Source organism: Halichoerus grypus, chromosome 14 (genome assembly GCF_964656455.1).
Source record: "Halichoerus grypus chromosome 14, mHalGry1.hap1.1, whole genome shotgun sequence".
NCBI classification, from domain to species: Eukaryota; Metazoa; Chordata; class Mammalia; order Carnivora; family Phocidae; genus Halichoerus; species Halichoerus grypus.
The window spans coordinates 10401786-10418774 of NC_135725.1; the positions used below are offsets into that span (position 1 = coordinate 10401786).

The following is a 16989-nucleotide window of genomic DNA, read 5'->3' on the forward strand; positions in this document are numbered from 1 at the left end:
ATGTAACCAGAGAGCCTTATGACCTCAGAAATCATCAAATGGCATTTCCAATGACCAATGGCTGGGAATCCTCTTAATCACTTTAATGTAACAGTGTTGTTTTAGTCCAAATTCTTGAAAAGAGAGAAGCTTTACTAGCTATTCCATACCTGCCTGAAACACACCCTCTCTGAAACCATTAGGCCAAATCATCCAGAAAGCCTTACCCTCAAAGCCGACCTCTGTAACCCTCGGTTTGTTAAGAGGAATGGATTCAGTAAAGAGGAATGTTAGGTCAAGTCAAGGAGTGCAAACAAATCACAGAAGAGAGGATGAAAACCAAAAGAGGAGCAGAGGGAAAGTAATCTCTGTCATTCCACAGTCGCCCATTATCTGGGGCCTAATCTCACGGTCCCTGTGAGAGGGAAGCCGGGCAGAACGCAGTCTTCCTCCGTGAACGTGTGAATGTCTCACAACACCGGGGCCAGTGCATCCAAATGTTCTAAAACAAGGAAATTCCAGGGGCGCTTGGGTGGCTCAGTTAGTTAAGCATCTGACTCTTGATCTCAGCTCAGGTCTTAATCTCAGGGTCATGTGTTCAAGCCCTGTCGTGGGCTCCACACTTTAAAAGAAAAAAAAAATTAAACCAAGAAAATTCCAATGACAAGAGGTCTTCCATGTCAGAATGCATCCAACTTCAGGGAAGCCGATTCCAGTGTGTTCTACTTATGCCAATGCCCCCCAAATGTTTAAGAGTCTGCAAATGACACATATTCAATTATAACAATCTTTCTCCTGCAATTTCATTTTCTAGACACTTGCTGAGGTGTGATTTAAGAGACAAGGCAGTAACAGGATATTTCCCATCACCAACAAAAAATGGACCAGGACCTACTGTTTCTTACCAATATGGCCCTTTCTTCTGTAGTTAGCACAATGACAAGGGCATTCTCTGAAAGATCAGCTGTAAGTAAGTGGTCCTGTTACCCAGCTTGGAGGCATGCACAGTAAATTTAGAACACTCTGACAATTCATTTTCCGTCTCACTGCCTAAGTGTTCCTCACGTGAAAGTCCCATGGTTACTTTACACTCACACCCATAGCCAAATAGTGTTTTTTAGTGTTCAAGTTATATGTGATTGCTGTGCTTACAGTGTCCTCCATGTGTCTTCTTTGCCTAAGAAGGGAACTTTCAGGCTACGGAAGCTGGATAGCTCCTTGAAGTCCCAAATCATCCATCATCCAGCAAAACCCTTGTACATCTCAAGCCTAACACATCTGACCCCACTTTTCCAAAACTTGTAAAGCAGGTTTTTAATTACCTGCTGGAGGCAAATCTACCCTCCTACTTTCTCAAGACTTCCTTCTTCCATGGATGACCTCATCATGAGCCCAGTATAATCAGAAGTTCACATCTTAGAGATTTAGGAAGGATAAATGCAAGGGAAGTTGAAGTTAGGGCTTTTTATTTATTCCACATAAGTTCCCAATTGCATCATTCGCCGGACTTTCCGAATCCAAACTCCGTACACTGTTGCCGGGTGGAGGGTGACCCAGGGTCATTCACACTAAAGGTCAAGGCAGTTAAAACAGACTCATCTTCACAGTCTACATAATGTCATGTTCAGTGCTTTATCTTTTCTGCCATTAAATATAATACTCCACCAGCCCAAAGCCTGAAGTTTCTACTCAAGGAAAGCGAGAAAGTCTAAGAGAGAAGTCGTCTTCGGCTTCAAGAAAAGGCATGACTGCACCATCTGGGAGCAATTACCTTTCCTCACATCTAGAATTTTTTGTCTCAAAACCAAAGGTGTGACAATACCTGAACCCCAAAACACCTAACATTAAAAATCATTTTAAAAAATGGGGCACCTGGGCGGCTCAGTCGGTTGAGCTTCTGACTCTTGATCTCAGCTCAAGTCTTGATCTCAGGGCTGTTGAGTTTAAGCCCTCTGCTGGTCTCTATGCCGGGCATGGAGCCTCCTTATAAAACAAAAAAAAATTTTTTTAAATACTTTAAAATATCTTAAAAATTTTAAAAATACTTTGAGGGAAAGGCAATCCCTAAAGACATACTCCTCTTTAGTGACATGAGGACAACCACAGTATGCTATGTGGGATGAGCACTGACCTTAGACAAAACCCAAGCAGTTCTCTGGCCTACTCACTGTGTGATCTTGGATGAGTCATTTAACATCTTGTATTCTTTTCTTTTTCTTTTTTTTTTAAGTAGACTCCATGCCCAGTGTGGAGCCCAACGAGGGGCTTGAACCCACAACCCAAGATCAAGACCTGAGCTGAGATCAAGAGTTGGACCTACTGCTTCTTACCAATATGGCCCTTAACCGACTGAGCCAACCAGGCACCATAAGTCATTTAACATTTTAAGCACTGGGTTCCTTTTCTGAAATATTAGGAGGTTTCTATTAAGATGGAGTGAGATGCTAGTTGCAAACTGTCCCACACACTCTCTGGCACATAATGCTGATTCAATAAATGGTTATGATTAGCATCACTGTTAATATTTCCCATGTTTCCAGAAAAGGGATGGAATAAATAACCAGAGTAATTAGAACAATACTTGTTTGGTGCTTTGAATATTAGCTCTGTTACCTTAGACACTAATGCATCCATGAATTAGTATCCCGAAGTCAAGATTCTATAGGATGAAAAAAGCTTTTTGCTAAACTCAAGGGCCACTGATATGCCACCCACCTCCTCAACAATGACTTAATGGAAAAAAAGAAAAACCAGGCATGGTAAGGTGGAATTTTTTTTTTTTTTTTAAAGATTCATTTTATTTATTTGAGAGAGAGAGAGTACAAGCGCGCAGGAGCATGAGTAGGGGGATGGGCAGAGAGAATGGGAGAGAAGCAGACTCCCAGCTGAGCACAGAGCCCAACATGGGGCTCGAAGCCAGGACCCTGAGATCATGATAAGGTGGAATTTTTAAATAAGAAAAAGTTAAGCCAATTTATTCTTTTAATTAATAATGGACACACAATAATTATTAATATAGTAAGTACAATGTTCCTCTGTTCTAGAACGAGGGAAAGGTAAAGACGATGATTAATGCAGGAACTATTAATAGTAAAGAAATACCAAATATTATGTGGTGTCTCTTTACACAACTGCAGTTATAGTCCTACACTCCTAACCTTTAAATTGGATGCAAGGCACACAAGCTGTTCTTAGCAAATTCTTCTGGCTGAATTATCATATAATGATTAGTTATCAAAACAACTTCAAGCTCTTCAAGGCCTCTTATTGCTACAAAGATAATTTACACATTTAGAGGTCAGAGTCAGCCAGGCATATTTTCAAAACATTACAACACGAGGCTTTAACTGACCAGCTGGGCTTTGTACCAAAGTACACCTAACCCCACTTCCAAACAGAAGTATAGCAAGGGTGGGAAGAATACTCATACAAAATGCCCAAGTCAAAAGGAAAATGTCCTTGAAAAAGATGTGCCTTCTTAAATCCTGCTATAAACCCACTCTTCCATCTGTATTTTGAGAGAGGAAAAAGAAAAAGTTTCTCCATACACAAGAAACAGGTGGTAAGACCCAAGAATGAGCTCTGAAATACAGCAAAATGCGCAGGAAGATCCTTATCACTGTAGATGAATACACTTTTAACTATTAGAATCCCACCAATCACGTGTGGAATGTGCCTTGACGTCATGCTTTGTTCTCACAGAAACTGCGGGCCAAAAGAGCGGATATGTAAAAGAAATAGGAAAAGTTACAGAGGAATAAATGAGTCCCACTGGAATCTCATCTAGGCAAGTTCTATTCTGCAAGAATTAAAAGCAGCAAAGAAATTACACTGGCTCTCCAAGGAAAAGAAGCCCTCAATACTCGTAATAAAAATATTTTATCACAAACAATGAATCATGGAACACTACATCTAAAACTAATGATGTAATGTATGGTGATTAACATAACAATAATAAAATAAAAATATTTTATCAATGATTATAAGACTTCATAAATAAAGTTAGAAGGACATACCCAATTTATGAAAAGTTTTGTGCCACATAATATCTATGCAAAAATAAAGTAATTATAGGACGACCAATCTGTACTTAAACATTGAGTAAAACACTCTAATAGGAATACATCAAGTAGTATTTCCCTTCTATAACAGAAAGACCAAAAGTTACTCTTATTACCTTAAAATAGGACATGGGCTAAAAGTGAGAGTGAAAAATCCATGCAAGATGATAAAAGGAATGTTAGGAATGCCTGAATGCTAACAGCAGCCTTTGAATGTAAGAACGTTTTTCCACAAAAAAGTTAACCCATTCCATTCAGAGTCCAAATACCTATTTGTCTGTCTCCCTGTCTCTATGAGCAGCAACCGATTTTCACAACCCACCATTAAATGGTCTGATCAAAATGATTTTACACCGAAATGATTAACTGCCTAGGAGAGTCAAGAGCAAGTTTCAGGCTTGCTACGGCTGTGCTCACGGGGAGGACCTCACTTTAAACCTGATGGAAGATAGATGCAATGATAGGCCAGGCATGATGTACACACCCACCACAGATACTGGTTTTGCAATACCACTCTCCTTGAAGAAGTGATTGATTCCAGTGGTAGAGCAAGAAAAATGCAAGATGAGCCTGGAACATCTGGAGGTACCACAAAGGAAGGAAGTGCTTGAAAAAGGACGGGAACTTGTCAAAGGACATTGGGGCCAATCTGAAGGAATACCCGATGGCCAAAGCTAGAGCAATTTGAGCAAAAAAATCCATAATGATGGCACTGGATTAGAACCATTAGAATAAAATAACTATCCACGAGTCCACACTGATGCATATATAAGAGAACAGCTCTTCCTTATGGAAGAATGAATAAATAAATGTATAAGAAATGAAGGCAATACCAAATGACTGTTAGGCCAATAGCACAGTAATAATTATTGCAGGGAAGACCTACAATGGAATGCTAAAATCAGTGCGCAAAAGCTTGAGGAGAAGCAGGATCTTTGCACGGACTCAAAGGATCTGCCCCCAAGATATTTATTAATTACAAAGTGACTAATTTGCTAATTACAACAGCACTTTTATAGTGGAGAAACCCAGGAGATACTACTTGAATCAAGTGATCAAGATTAGCATCACCACCAATAAGAAAAACATCAAGTCACCACTCATAGCCTCACAAGTAAATATGAGAAAATGCCAGAAAACCCCCAATTCAGGAAATTTCATTCAACAAAAGAACTGACTGGTACTGTTCAAAAGTATCAAGATTATGAAAAACAAGGGAAGAACTGTGGGAGTCTGAGAAGGCAGAACAACTCAATCCAGTGTGGATCCTGCACTGGATCCTAGAACAGAAAAAGGACCTTCATGGAAAATTGGAGGGGACGCTAACAAGGCCTAGAGTGTAGCTAAAAGTGCTCTAGCAATTTAAATCTCCTGGTTCTGATCGTTGTACTCTGGTTAGATAAGATATTCACACTGAAGGAAGCTGGCTGAAGGGGGCATGTGAACTCTGTACTATCTTTGCAACTTTTCTCCAAGTCTAAAATTATTTCAAAATAAAAAGTTAAAAAAAAATGGATGGAAATGGAAAGCAACGGGGCTGACTCTTATTCCTCACTTCCATCTGACTTTCTTTTCTTTGGAGATGTTTGCAAAAGCACCTTCCTCTGCTCTACTTAGTAAACCACGGAAAGGCATAGGAAGGTGTGAGATGTGAGACTCAGCCACGCAGAACATGAGGGTGACCCTCCCCCAAAACGGATATGGTCTGCCTTCTGGGGTTGAGCTAAGCTTTTCAGTTAGACTTGAACAAAACAAAGTCTTTGCCTTCAGAACATGTTAGCAAATTCCCAAACTGGTCTTTCTTGGACTGTGCCAAAGAAGAGAACACTGGGTGTTCACAGAGTCTGTCAACAAGCAAAAGGTCTTTTGGAAAGACTGCCAGCAATGGTGGCGGGGGAGGGGGGATAACGAGAGCTAGGTTGGGAGTGGGGCGGGGTGTACAGCGGGCAAGAGAGAGAAGAGCCCAAGAGGCTTGTACGTACTCCTAGTTGCTTCCTCACCTAACAACGGTAAGTTGGGCTAACAACACCTTTAAGAATGCTTTTGCTTACATAGTTCACACACATACCCAAAAGGATTTTATCATTTACATTTTATTGAGATTATATGTTACCACATTGCACAAAGAATCAGAAGGGTTACACATACCCCCCTTTTCACATTTCTTTCAAAGCATTTAACTACTCGCTGTGAGTTCTTAGAGTAGGTAGCATCTATACCCGTAATAGACACACTTAAACAAAAACAAAAACACCGTCCACCAAAAGATATTATGTGCCTATTTTTTGCCTCAGCAATTCTACTTATGGGACATTACCTTCAAGACATACACAAGTATGGATCAATACTCACACAAGACTGTTAATTGTTGCATTGTTTATTTAAAAAAAAAAACCTAAAAACATGCCAAATGCTCATTAAAAGAATACTCTTATAGTACATTGTACAACAGGATACTCTGTAGCATTTAAAAGGAATAATGAAAATCTAGATGTACTGACCTAGAAAGATACTCATAATCTATACTTAAGTTAAAACGTAGACGAAGTAAGAGTCTACCGGAAGGAAGAAGGCTTATTTGCATGTATATGTATAGAAAATATATAAAAGGATGTATATCAAACTTAACAGGAATATATGGAGGGAGGGACACCTGGGTGGCTCAGTCGGTTAAGCGTCTGCCTTCGGCTCAGGCCTTGATCCCAGGGTTCTGGGATCGAGCCACACATCAGGCTCCCTGCTCAGTAGGGAGTCTGCTTCTCCTTCTGCCTGCCACTCCCCCTGCTTGTGTGCTCTCTCTCTCTGACAAATAAATAAATAAAATCTTAAATACAAAACAGAACGGAGTATATGGAGGGATAGTGGGGTTCCTATGTCATTTTTTTAAGTAGGCTCCACACCTAGTGTGGAACCCAAAGTGGGGCTTGAACTCACAACCCTGAGAAGATCTACACTGAGGTCAGGAGTCGGACATTTAACTGACTGAGCCACCTAGGCCCCTCATCTTAAGTCATTTTTATTTTTATTTTTTTTAAAGATTTTATTTATTTATTTGGCAGAGAGAGACGCAGCGAGAGAGAGAACACAAGCAGAGGGAGAGGGAGAAGCAGGCTTCCCGCTGAGAAGGAGTCATTTTTAAAATAACCAGTAGAGGGGCGCCTGGGTGGCTCAGTCATTAAGCGACTGCCTTCGGCTCAGGTCATGATCCCGGGGTCCTGGGATCGAGCCCCGCATCGGGCTCCCTGCTCTGCGGGAAGCCTGCTTCTCCCTCTCCCACTCCCCCTGCTTGTGTTCCCTCTCTCGCGGTGTCTCTCTCTCTGTCAAATAAATAAATAAAATCTTAAAATAAAATAAAATAAAATAACCAGTAGAGATTATTCTTTTAACTGTAATTTTTTTGAAATGAAAATAACATATAGGCAGTTGTGCTTCTCTACACCAGGAGGGAACAATTGGAAAAGGAAGTCAAGGAGATGGATTCATTTACAATTGCCTCCAAAGAACAAAATATCTAAGAATAAATTTAATGGAGGTAAAATACTTGTACACTGCAACTATAAAACAATGCTGAAATAAGTTCAGACAAATGTAAATACATGGCAAGACATCATATGTTCATGAACTGGAAGACTTAATACCATCAAGGTAACAATACTGCCACCTATGGAATTAGTGCAGTTCCTATCAATAGCCTTTTTTTCTTCTTCCAGAAATAGAAAAGCTGATCCTTAAATTCATATGGAACTGCAAGGGGCTCTGAATATCCAAAGCATATTGAAAAAGAGGAACAAAGTTGGAAAATTCACAGTTCCCAATTTCAAAACTTACTACAAAGCTATAGTTATCAAAAGAGAGTAAACTGGCACAAGGACAAACAGACTAATGAGGAAAAAACTAAGGGTCTAAACCTAAATCCTCACATATATGACCAGTTGATTATTTTAAAGGGTGTGAAGACCATTCAATGGGGGAAGAGAGTCTCTTCAACAAATGGGACAACTAGATACACACATACAAGAGAATTAAGTTGAACCCTGACCTCATACCTCATAAAAAATTAAATCAAAATGGATTAATACACTAAACGTAAGAGAGAAAAACACAAAATTCTTGGAAGAAAACATAGGGATAAATCTTCCTGACTTTGGATGAGGCAGCAATTTTTAGACATCAAAAGCAAGAACAACAAAAGAGAAAAATAAATCACTTGGACTTCATCAAAATAAAAAACTTTTGTGTGTCAAAGCACATTACCAAGGTAGTGAAAAGACAAGAAAAAGAGAAAATATTTGCAAATCATATACCTGATAAGGGTCTAGTATCTAAAATATATAAAGAACTCTTACAGCTCAACAACAAAAAGACAACCCAATTTATTTTTTTGTAAGATGACCCAATTTAAAAATGGGCAAACGATTTGAATTGACATTTCTCCAGAGAAGATACACAAATGGTCAATAAGCACATGAAAAGATGATCAATATCATTTGGAAAGACTGCCAGCAATGGTGGCGGGTGAGGGGGGATAACGAGAGCTAGGTTGGGAGTGGGGCAGGGTGTACAGAGGGCAAGAGAGAGAAGAGCCCAAGAGGCGTGTATGTACTCCTAGTTGCTTCCTCACCTAACAACAGTAAGTTGGGCTAACAACACCTTTAAGAATGCTTTTGCATTCTTAGGGACATTGGGGACATTAGGGACATGTAAATCAAAACCTCAATCAAGTACTATTTCATAGTCACAAGGATGGCTACAATAAAGAAAAAAAGGAAAACATGTGTTGGCAAGGATGTGGAGAAATTGGAACCTTTATGGGAATATAAATGTAAATGGTTCAATTTCTGAGGGAGGAGGGAATAAGGAGTCACTGCTTAATGGGTACAGGGTTTCCTTTTGGGGTAGGAAAAATGTGTTGGAACTAGACAGAAGGGGCAGCTATGCAACACTATGATGGGCTGAATGCCACTGAATTGTTCATTTTTAAATTATTCACTTTTATGCTATGCGAATTTCATGTCATTGAAGACAAATACAATTGAAAAGAAATAATACACGGGTAAGAGGAAAACATTAATTCCCCACTGAGTTACCTTCTGCTAGAATAGTAAGATCGTGGTACCAGTGCAGATGGGCGCCTTCCGTATCCGGATACCTCCCTGGGCAGCAGTCTGGGTGGATAAAGGACTGCCACCGGGGAAAATGACACATAATCAAAATCAGCGACTGTTCATAAGCACTGGCCCCGGGGTAACCAAATGATCCACTGCCTGGGAAACAGCCCAGAATAAGGGCTGAGAGGTCACACAGCCTTCTCTCTCCAAACTTCATCTACAGCGGTGGGCATCCAAAGGCGTCCCACACCCTTCTTTATAGGGGCAGAAACCGAACAATGGCCACTCCACGGCCCACACACAGAACCCTGGCCAGGGACTTGGGAAAGATTTACTGATCTGGGATAAAAGCTGTTTGTTACCATTTTACCAAGCTCTAGAAATGAATATCTCCCCTATTCCTTCAGCACAGATCCTCTCGGGGGGTCATCTGTCAGGATGCACACCCTCAACAGCAACAGGGCGGCTGTGTACGTGACTCTCTGGTTCTTGTTCTTTTTTTGTGGTGGTAAAGTTCCGGGGGTGGGGGGACAAGGGTGCTCCTGTGAAGGCATGAAGTCTCCCCGGCAGGGAGCTTTCATGGCAAGAGAAATTCACACCAGAACAAGCAATGTCCGTTTAGCCACTCATTTTCTGGGTCATATAAATTAACTCTTCGTTAAATTACTCCTTCTCTCAACAGGTACCAACAACTTCATTTTAATTTAAGCTGTCTGCTTTGGCCATTTCCATGGGGTTACCAGGAAGAAAGAGAACTTCAGATCAAAAGGCCGCTTTTCAAAACTCCTTAAAATCATAATGTTTCTCGGAGAAGAAAGAATGACAACTTCAACTTCTGTATCTTCACTTGTTAATTCTCTTGATGAGAATAAATAGGTCATCGATACAAAGTGGCGAAATCAAAAGCGTTTCTTTTATGTTTGAGGAAGCTGGGATAAGAGGAACAGGGAACCTCAACTCTCTATATGTTTACGTTCAATTGTCCACATTTTTCCTCATTTTAAGTGTCACTATTACATATTTAAAAAACTCCAGACACTAACAGTTGAAACCCCATTCGATATTTTAAATATTCAAAAATATATACACTTGTGGATCTGAGTTTAAGGAATAAAAAAAAAGGCTCATGAATTCTCTACTTCATTTCGCTGGATCTCAAGACATTTTATAAAATATAAAGCAGCTCAAGCTTATTAGCAATTCGAGACTTTACAGTGTTTCTGCTTCCCTTCAATCCTTGGCAGGGCTGGTTTCCATCACTTCCTCAAGAGTTCCTAAAATGAGAACCCTCCGTTAAGGTTTAGATTTAGAGACTTACAAAGTCAAAAAGAAATCATAACTCCTACACTTTTAATCATCCATCCTCCTGGTCGATGATTTACCCCCTACTTCCCACCAGGAAATGAAGAAAGTTTTGAGGAACGAGTTATTCCCAATGTAAATCTCCAGTCAGCCTCTGTCAATCATGTTAGCCTTTCCCCCGGGGTAGCCCTTCTCCACCTCCTGCCTGAAAACCACACTACTATTTAATTGCTTTGTGACTTCACCTTTTATTAAGAGGCAGGAAAAACATAAAGAGCTAAAACAAGGAGATAAGCCCATGGCCATAAATCGTCCCCTTAAGCAATGAAACCTGCCTCTCTGGCGCAATAAGGTGGGCACTGTGAAAACCCCCGACAAGTGCCATTCTGCAGGAGTCCGGGGTCCCCATCACTTACAGAAACCCCTCCAGGTCTCTGGAGTGCGGTGCCATCGATCAGAACCCGGGGCGGTCAGCCGCCCGCTTCCCATTGCCAGTGTGAAGGGCACAGCCTGCGACTCGCTGCGCTCTCCGCCCCGGTCCACCCCACAGTGTCTTCTATTATCACGGAGCGAAAGAAAAAAAAGACACAGAAGAGAATGAGTGGTGAAAAATTCTATCCCTTGACAGCACCCCAATCTGCGAGCCCCTCTCCCCAGAAATCAGCCTACGTGGTCTATAACCCAGGGAAAACACCTCCGCTGAAGGTGTACCCTCACGGACGGAGAAGAATGTCCCCTCTCCCATCCCGCTGGCTTCCCTTCTGAGTCCCCATTTCTTCCTTTGCCGTGAGATGGAAATCCTTATCAGATTACACCACATTCCTGAGTGTGCCCGAGCCGCCCCTGCCCTCTGGATGATTACATCCAGTGACTCACACAAGCCAAGCAGGACCTGGGGTTTAAAGCCCTGGGAAAAGAGCACTTAGTAACTTTTCTCGCATGTTACCAGCTAGGGAAGAAAGACTTCGAGTGTTTTGAAAGCCTACTGATGTGTCTAAGAAAGTGGGTTTAGGACATTGTTCAGGAAAAGCATGCAAGTATTTGCAGGGGGTGGGGTGAGAGGGAGAGAGTAAGTGAATGTGTGTGCGCGCGCGCGTGCACGTATGTAAAGATCTAAGCATAAAAAAAAGCCTGGTAGGACATATAATAAACTTAGAGGGGTTATATGAAGGGGTGATCTAGAAGGTAGAATCCAAGAGTCAGGTTTTTTTCTGTATACATGTTTTCTGACAATGGGTAGGTCTCGTTTTTTCATTAATTTTAACGATGAAAGGTAAAATCTGGAAAAGAATGGTGACCTGTCTTTCCAAACCAAAAATCAGAACACATGGTCTACCGAGGCATATTCATCTCTCATCTAAAAAATGCAAGAGGCAGTTCAGGAAAAGTGATTTAGTCAGTAGAATGTGGAAGTAATTTTCAGTGATTTCAGTAATTTTTTAGAAATGGAAGACAGAATATCTAAAACAGGGCTGCCTGAAATATCCAGCCAGTTTAGTAGCATTTGATATTGAACAAATGCCACAAGTCCCTAAGTCAGTTAACATCATGTCTTACTTCAGGCCATGGGAAGTGACCCCAGGAGCATCTTTCTTGGTCCTCGGCCAGCACGCTCATGAGGAATTTGGCTCAAGTCAATGAACAGTTTCTGCATTTACTTTTTGCAAAAGGACTACCCAAGGAGAGATGAACAAAGAAACAAGAAACAACATCAGAGTCCCTAAGAAATCTGGGTTGGAGCTCTCTCAAAAAAAAAAAGAAAAAAAAAATTGCGATTGGCTACTTCATGTGGGGAAAAATTAATTTGCATTTGTATTTCAAACCATACTTCAAATTAAGTTTCACACAGATGAACTATTTAAAAATGCGAACTAAAACCATAAAACAACAACACAACGTAGGTGAATGTCTATGCAGTCTGGTTGGACGTGTTGATATTCACTCATTCTCTCTACAAATGTTGCAAAGCGCCAGAAACCTAGCTGTGGACAACACAGACTCAGCCCCTGTCCCCGGGGAGCCACGGACTAGCCAAGAAAACAGGGCAAAGTAAATCAACGCAAAATAATTGCATCCTGGTAAGTCTCAAAGCGATAAAAGAGGATTATGAGATGGAGAATGCCGGAGGGAATGACCAAGGCTGGACAGGACAGCACTCTCTGAGAACCGGAAAATGACAGGGACAGTGAACCACTGATGTGCACTTCTGTGCACGGGGTTGATTTCTTTGAAGACCTTTGCATAAATTCACCCATTTACGCCTCCCAACAGCTCTGAGATAAGTAAGGACTATTATGATGACGACTGTGATGTTCCAGGGGAGGAAGAGTTCGTGAAGGGGTCCAAGGGCATGGAGCTGGGGAATGGGGAAGCCAGGCGAACCCAAGCAGCCTGCTCTGGGGCTCTCTCTGGGGAACCACCTCTCTGAATGAGACAGAGTCAGCCGCAAGTGATGTGTGTGAGCACAAGCGTGAGTGCGTGTGGGTCTGTGTACGTGCACGTGTGCTCACGAACAAAGGAACAGCACCTGCAGAGTCCTGGGGGCAGGAAAGAGGCTGGCACGTTCCCTGGATGCAAAGGAGGCCAGGGGTGCTGGAACACAGTGATCCACAGGGAGAGTAACAGAGGTGAGGCTGGAGAGCAGGCCACAGTAAGGAGACTGCCTTGACAGCTCAGGCAGGGGTGTGTGGGGATGGGACAACACCTGAAAGAGGTCATTCTGCTATGCAAAGGGCTGACTGCAGGAAGAACACTTAAAGGCATTCCTGCTTCCTAGTTAGTCTATATGGGAACCACAGGCAAAAGAGTTCACTACCAAAAATTAAATATTTACTTCCTTTTAAAAACACGGTACAGAATTCAAAGGCAAAGGACATAAAAACTTATACTATTTTAATAATAAAAGATATTTTACAGTAAAAACTCTCTTGCAAGTTACTAACAAAAAAAGCAAATGTCCCTCTGGAGATACGGGCAAAGGACAGGAACAGAGAATTCACGGGAGAAATATTAATGGTTTGTAAATACATGACAAAGGTTCACTTGTCCATAAAACTGGATTAAGGTTTTTTAATTCCACTTTAATATTAAGAAGAGTGTGCGAAAAATATCTCTTGCATACTGCCAGTGGAATTTGTAAACTGGTTCAGATTTTTCACATAATACATGTTAAAAACCTCTTTCCTGAATTTATATTAAAGATCATTAAGAGCAGCCTCAAGAACAGGAGGATATGCATTGCCATATATGTTGGTGACAGATGGTCATGAGCACTGAGTAATGTATAAACTTGTCAAATCAGTCCGTTGTATACCTGAGACAAATATAACACCGTATGTCAATTATGCTTCAATAATAAGAAAAATTATGCCGCCATGACTGTGACCACTGATACGGAGAGAAGTTTACAGTGTATCAGGAAAAGCAAGTTGAAGGGCGCCTGGGTGGCTCAGTCAGTTGAGCGTCGGACTCTTGATTTTGGCTCAGGCATGATCTCAGGGTCGTGGGATCGAGCCCCGCCTCAGGATCCGCACTCAGCGTGGAGTCTGCTTAGGATTCTCTCTCCCCCTCTGCCCCTTCCCCTGTTCTCTCTCTCTTTCTCTCTCAAATAAATAAATTAAAAAAAAAAAAAAAAGAAAAGCAAGTTTCATTTTTATATTTAAAAATCTTATTTAGGCATATACATACAGTAAAGCCTCTGGAAGAACATTAACAGTGGGTATTTAATCGTGGTAGGATTATGTGTGTTAAATACGTCTTTTTTGTCTACGTATCTTTAATTTTTCTACAGTCGATATACATTGCTTATGAGAGTAAGCGAAGTAATCAAAGAAAGTATCTAGATCGTAACATTAAAAGGCTAAACTGTCTAGTAGACGGGGTCACAGACAGGAGATTCAGTGTAGGCTGAAGATGAATCAGGAAACGGTGTGGTAGAAAGGGACTTCTAGAAGCATCTATGAAATCTAAAACCTCATTTCACAGATTAAGAAATCATCTACCCTCTCCCTACTTCATGTACCCATTGCCTGACGGTAAGCACAGCCTCCGACAAGGTTTCTAGAACCAAGAACTGAGAACCATTGCTTGCTTATCCACTCATTAAAACACCACGCACCATTTATGCGACAAGAGTGCATAAATATGGTCACTGCAGTACTCAACTTCTGAGTGACATTATCTGGGTCCTACCTCTTGGGCAGCAAAGGTCTTTGGCAGCCCTCTGGATTCCCTGGTCCATTTCACACCTGGGCTATTCTGAATAGCTCCTCTTTCTCAAATCAAAAACTACAAACCCACTGCTCTTAGTCTCAACCATACCTTCTTCCTTCTCCTTTCAGGAGTTATATTCAGGTCCTAAGTCTGGAGCCCCCTCAAATATTCCTTTCTAAGTCAAAGCATCTGAGTCTACATCCTCCATCCCTTCCCTCCCTCCCCCCTCCTCCCTGCAAGGAGAAAGCCCCCTCCCTCCTCCTCTGCCTCCCCCGCCTCACTGGGTCCCTCGTCCTCCCCCCAACCCCAGGGGGCATGCCACTTGGCTCCTTCCTTTCCTAGCACATTCTAGAGCTGGGTATCGACACCTGTCCCTCCCTCAACTTTCCATCATGTCACGAAGCACCAAGAATGGGGGTTTATAGTCAGAAAGCCTGCGTACACACCCAGCCCTACCACTGACCATCTCCACGAGCTTAAGTGAGCAAGTCACTTAGCTCCTCCTCTACAGAGCAAGGTCAATAGTGGCTGCCCCAGCTCTTCACAGCTCTGCCGTGAGGCTCCAGTGGAGTGCTCTGTGAGCTCATAAAGCACTTTCACGTTCCACTTATTTCACACGCCCGTCATTACTGTCTCCTCGTTACCAGTGACCTGTCAGGATCCACTGAGGCAGGATGGCTACGTGCCACCTTTAGGTTGCTCACAGTGTCAACACAAACAATACAACGATGTGAGCACTTTAGATATTACTGTGAATTACAAATTGGATAATCATCATATGTCACTGCAAACAAGTATAACCTTTTCTTTAATTGTAAGAGTACGGACCATTTTTTTAAGATTTTGTTTATTTATTTGTCAGAGAGAGAGAGAGCACAAGCAGGGGAAGCGGCAGGCAGAGGGAGAAGCAGACTCCCCGCTGAGCAGGGAGCCCGATGCGGGACTCGATCCCAGGACCTGAGCCGGAGGCAGATGCTTAACCAACTGAGCCACCCAGGTGTCTGAGTATGGACATTTTTTCCTTAAAGATTATTTATTTTTAGAGAGAGAGAGCATGAGCAGGAGAGGCAGAGGGAGAGAGAATCTCAAACAGACCGCACACTCATCACAGAGCCTGATGCGGACCTCCATCTCACAACCCTGAGATCTCAACCTGAGATGAAGTCAAGATTTGGACACAACCAACTGTGCCACCCAGGCACCCCTGAGCATGGATTTCTGGAAGACAGTACTGGGCAACAATTAACTGAGCACATACCAAGAGTCAGGCACTGTTCTCAAGTACCTTACATCAACTATCACCTAGCAGCACTGTAAGAGAGGTTTTAGTATTCATTCCATTTTATTGATGGGAAAACTGAGGCCGAGTAGTACAGCCGTGATTTGAACGCAGGCATCTAGCTCTAGAGCCCATGCTCTTCTTACCCACTGTCCCGCAACTCCTTTGTGACAAAGGACTGAAGTGGAGAGAAAGAAACCAGGCAGGAGGCCACAGCTCTAGAGTATCAGAGGCACGAATGTGGACCTGAACGAGGACACCTGGAATCTTTTAGCAAACAAACGTATTCAAATTGCTAACTGCCAATGTTGCTGAGGGCTTAGGGTCACCAGGCACTTCCATATACCACTAGTTAGAATATAAACTGGTACCTGTTGAGAAGACCATTAGCAGAGTGAATCAAAAACGGGAATGGAACATTCCCGCATTCCCGCTGACTCAGCCAAGCCACTTAGAGCAGGATGTCCTGGGGAACTAATCATGGGTGTGCACAAAAGGAGACGGGGTAGGGAAGCCGGCACATCACCATGGAAGTGAATTGCACACACTTAAAATGATGCTAGAGAAAAAGAGGAGTAAGTATCTGCTTTCTTTTTCTCAGATTTTATTTATTTATTTGAGAGAAACAGAGATAACGACAGAGATAGAAAGAGGGAGCACAAGCCGGGAGGAGAGGGAGAAGCAGGCTCCCCGCTGAGCAAGGAGCCCAAAGTGGGACTTGATCCCAGGACCCTGGGATCATGACCTGAGCCGAAGGCAGACGCTTAACCGACTGAGCCACCCAGGCGCCCCGAGGAATCAGCATCTTCTTAAGGAAAAGAGGTATGCAAAAAAAAAAAAAAAAAGCCCATTCATATGAGCTTTCTTATCTGACTGGTTCAAGTTTTGAGTGGGTTTACCAGCTGTGTGAGCACGGGCCAGTCATTTAATTTCTCTGCACCTCAGTTTTCTTATGTTTAAATGCGGATAACAAAAACCCACTGTACCGGCTTGTGAGAATTTATAAATGAATATATGTCAAGTGCTTGGGATAGAGCCAGGCATAAAG

The 16989-nt window shown here is 42.2% G+C and overlaps 1 protein-coding gene across 5 annotated transcripts in view; it reads right to left on the reverse strand.

The window, feature by feature from the left end:
• The window catches only part of KANK1 (KN motif and ankyrin repeat domains 1), a 199098-nt gene that overhangs the window by 116390 nt on the left and 65719 nt on the right, over positions 1-16989 (reverse strand). The window contains exon 3 of one of the 5 annotated variants that reach the window (XM_078062000.1): positions 1852-1962. The exons of the other annotated variants lie outside the window; for them this stretch is intronic. The gene's annotated coding sequence lies outside the window, so the exon portion shown is untranslated. The remainder of the gene's footprint in view (positions 1-1851; positions 1963-16989) is intronic. 5 annotated transcript variants of the gene reach the window in all.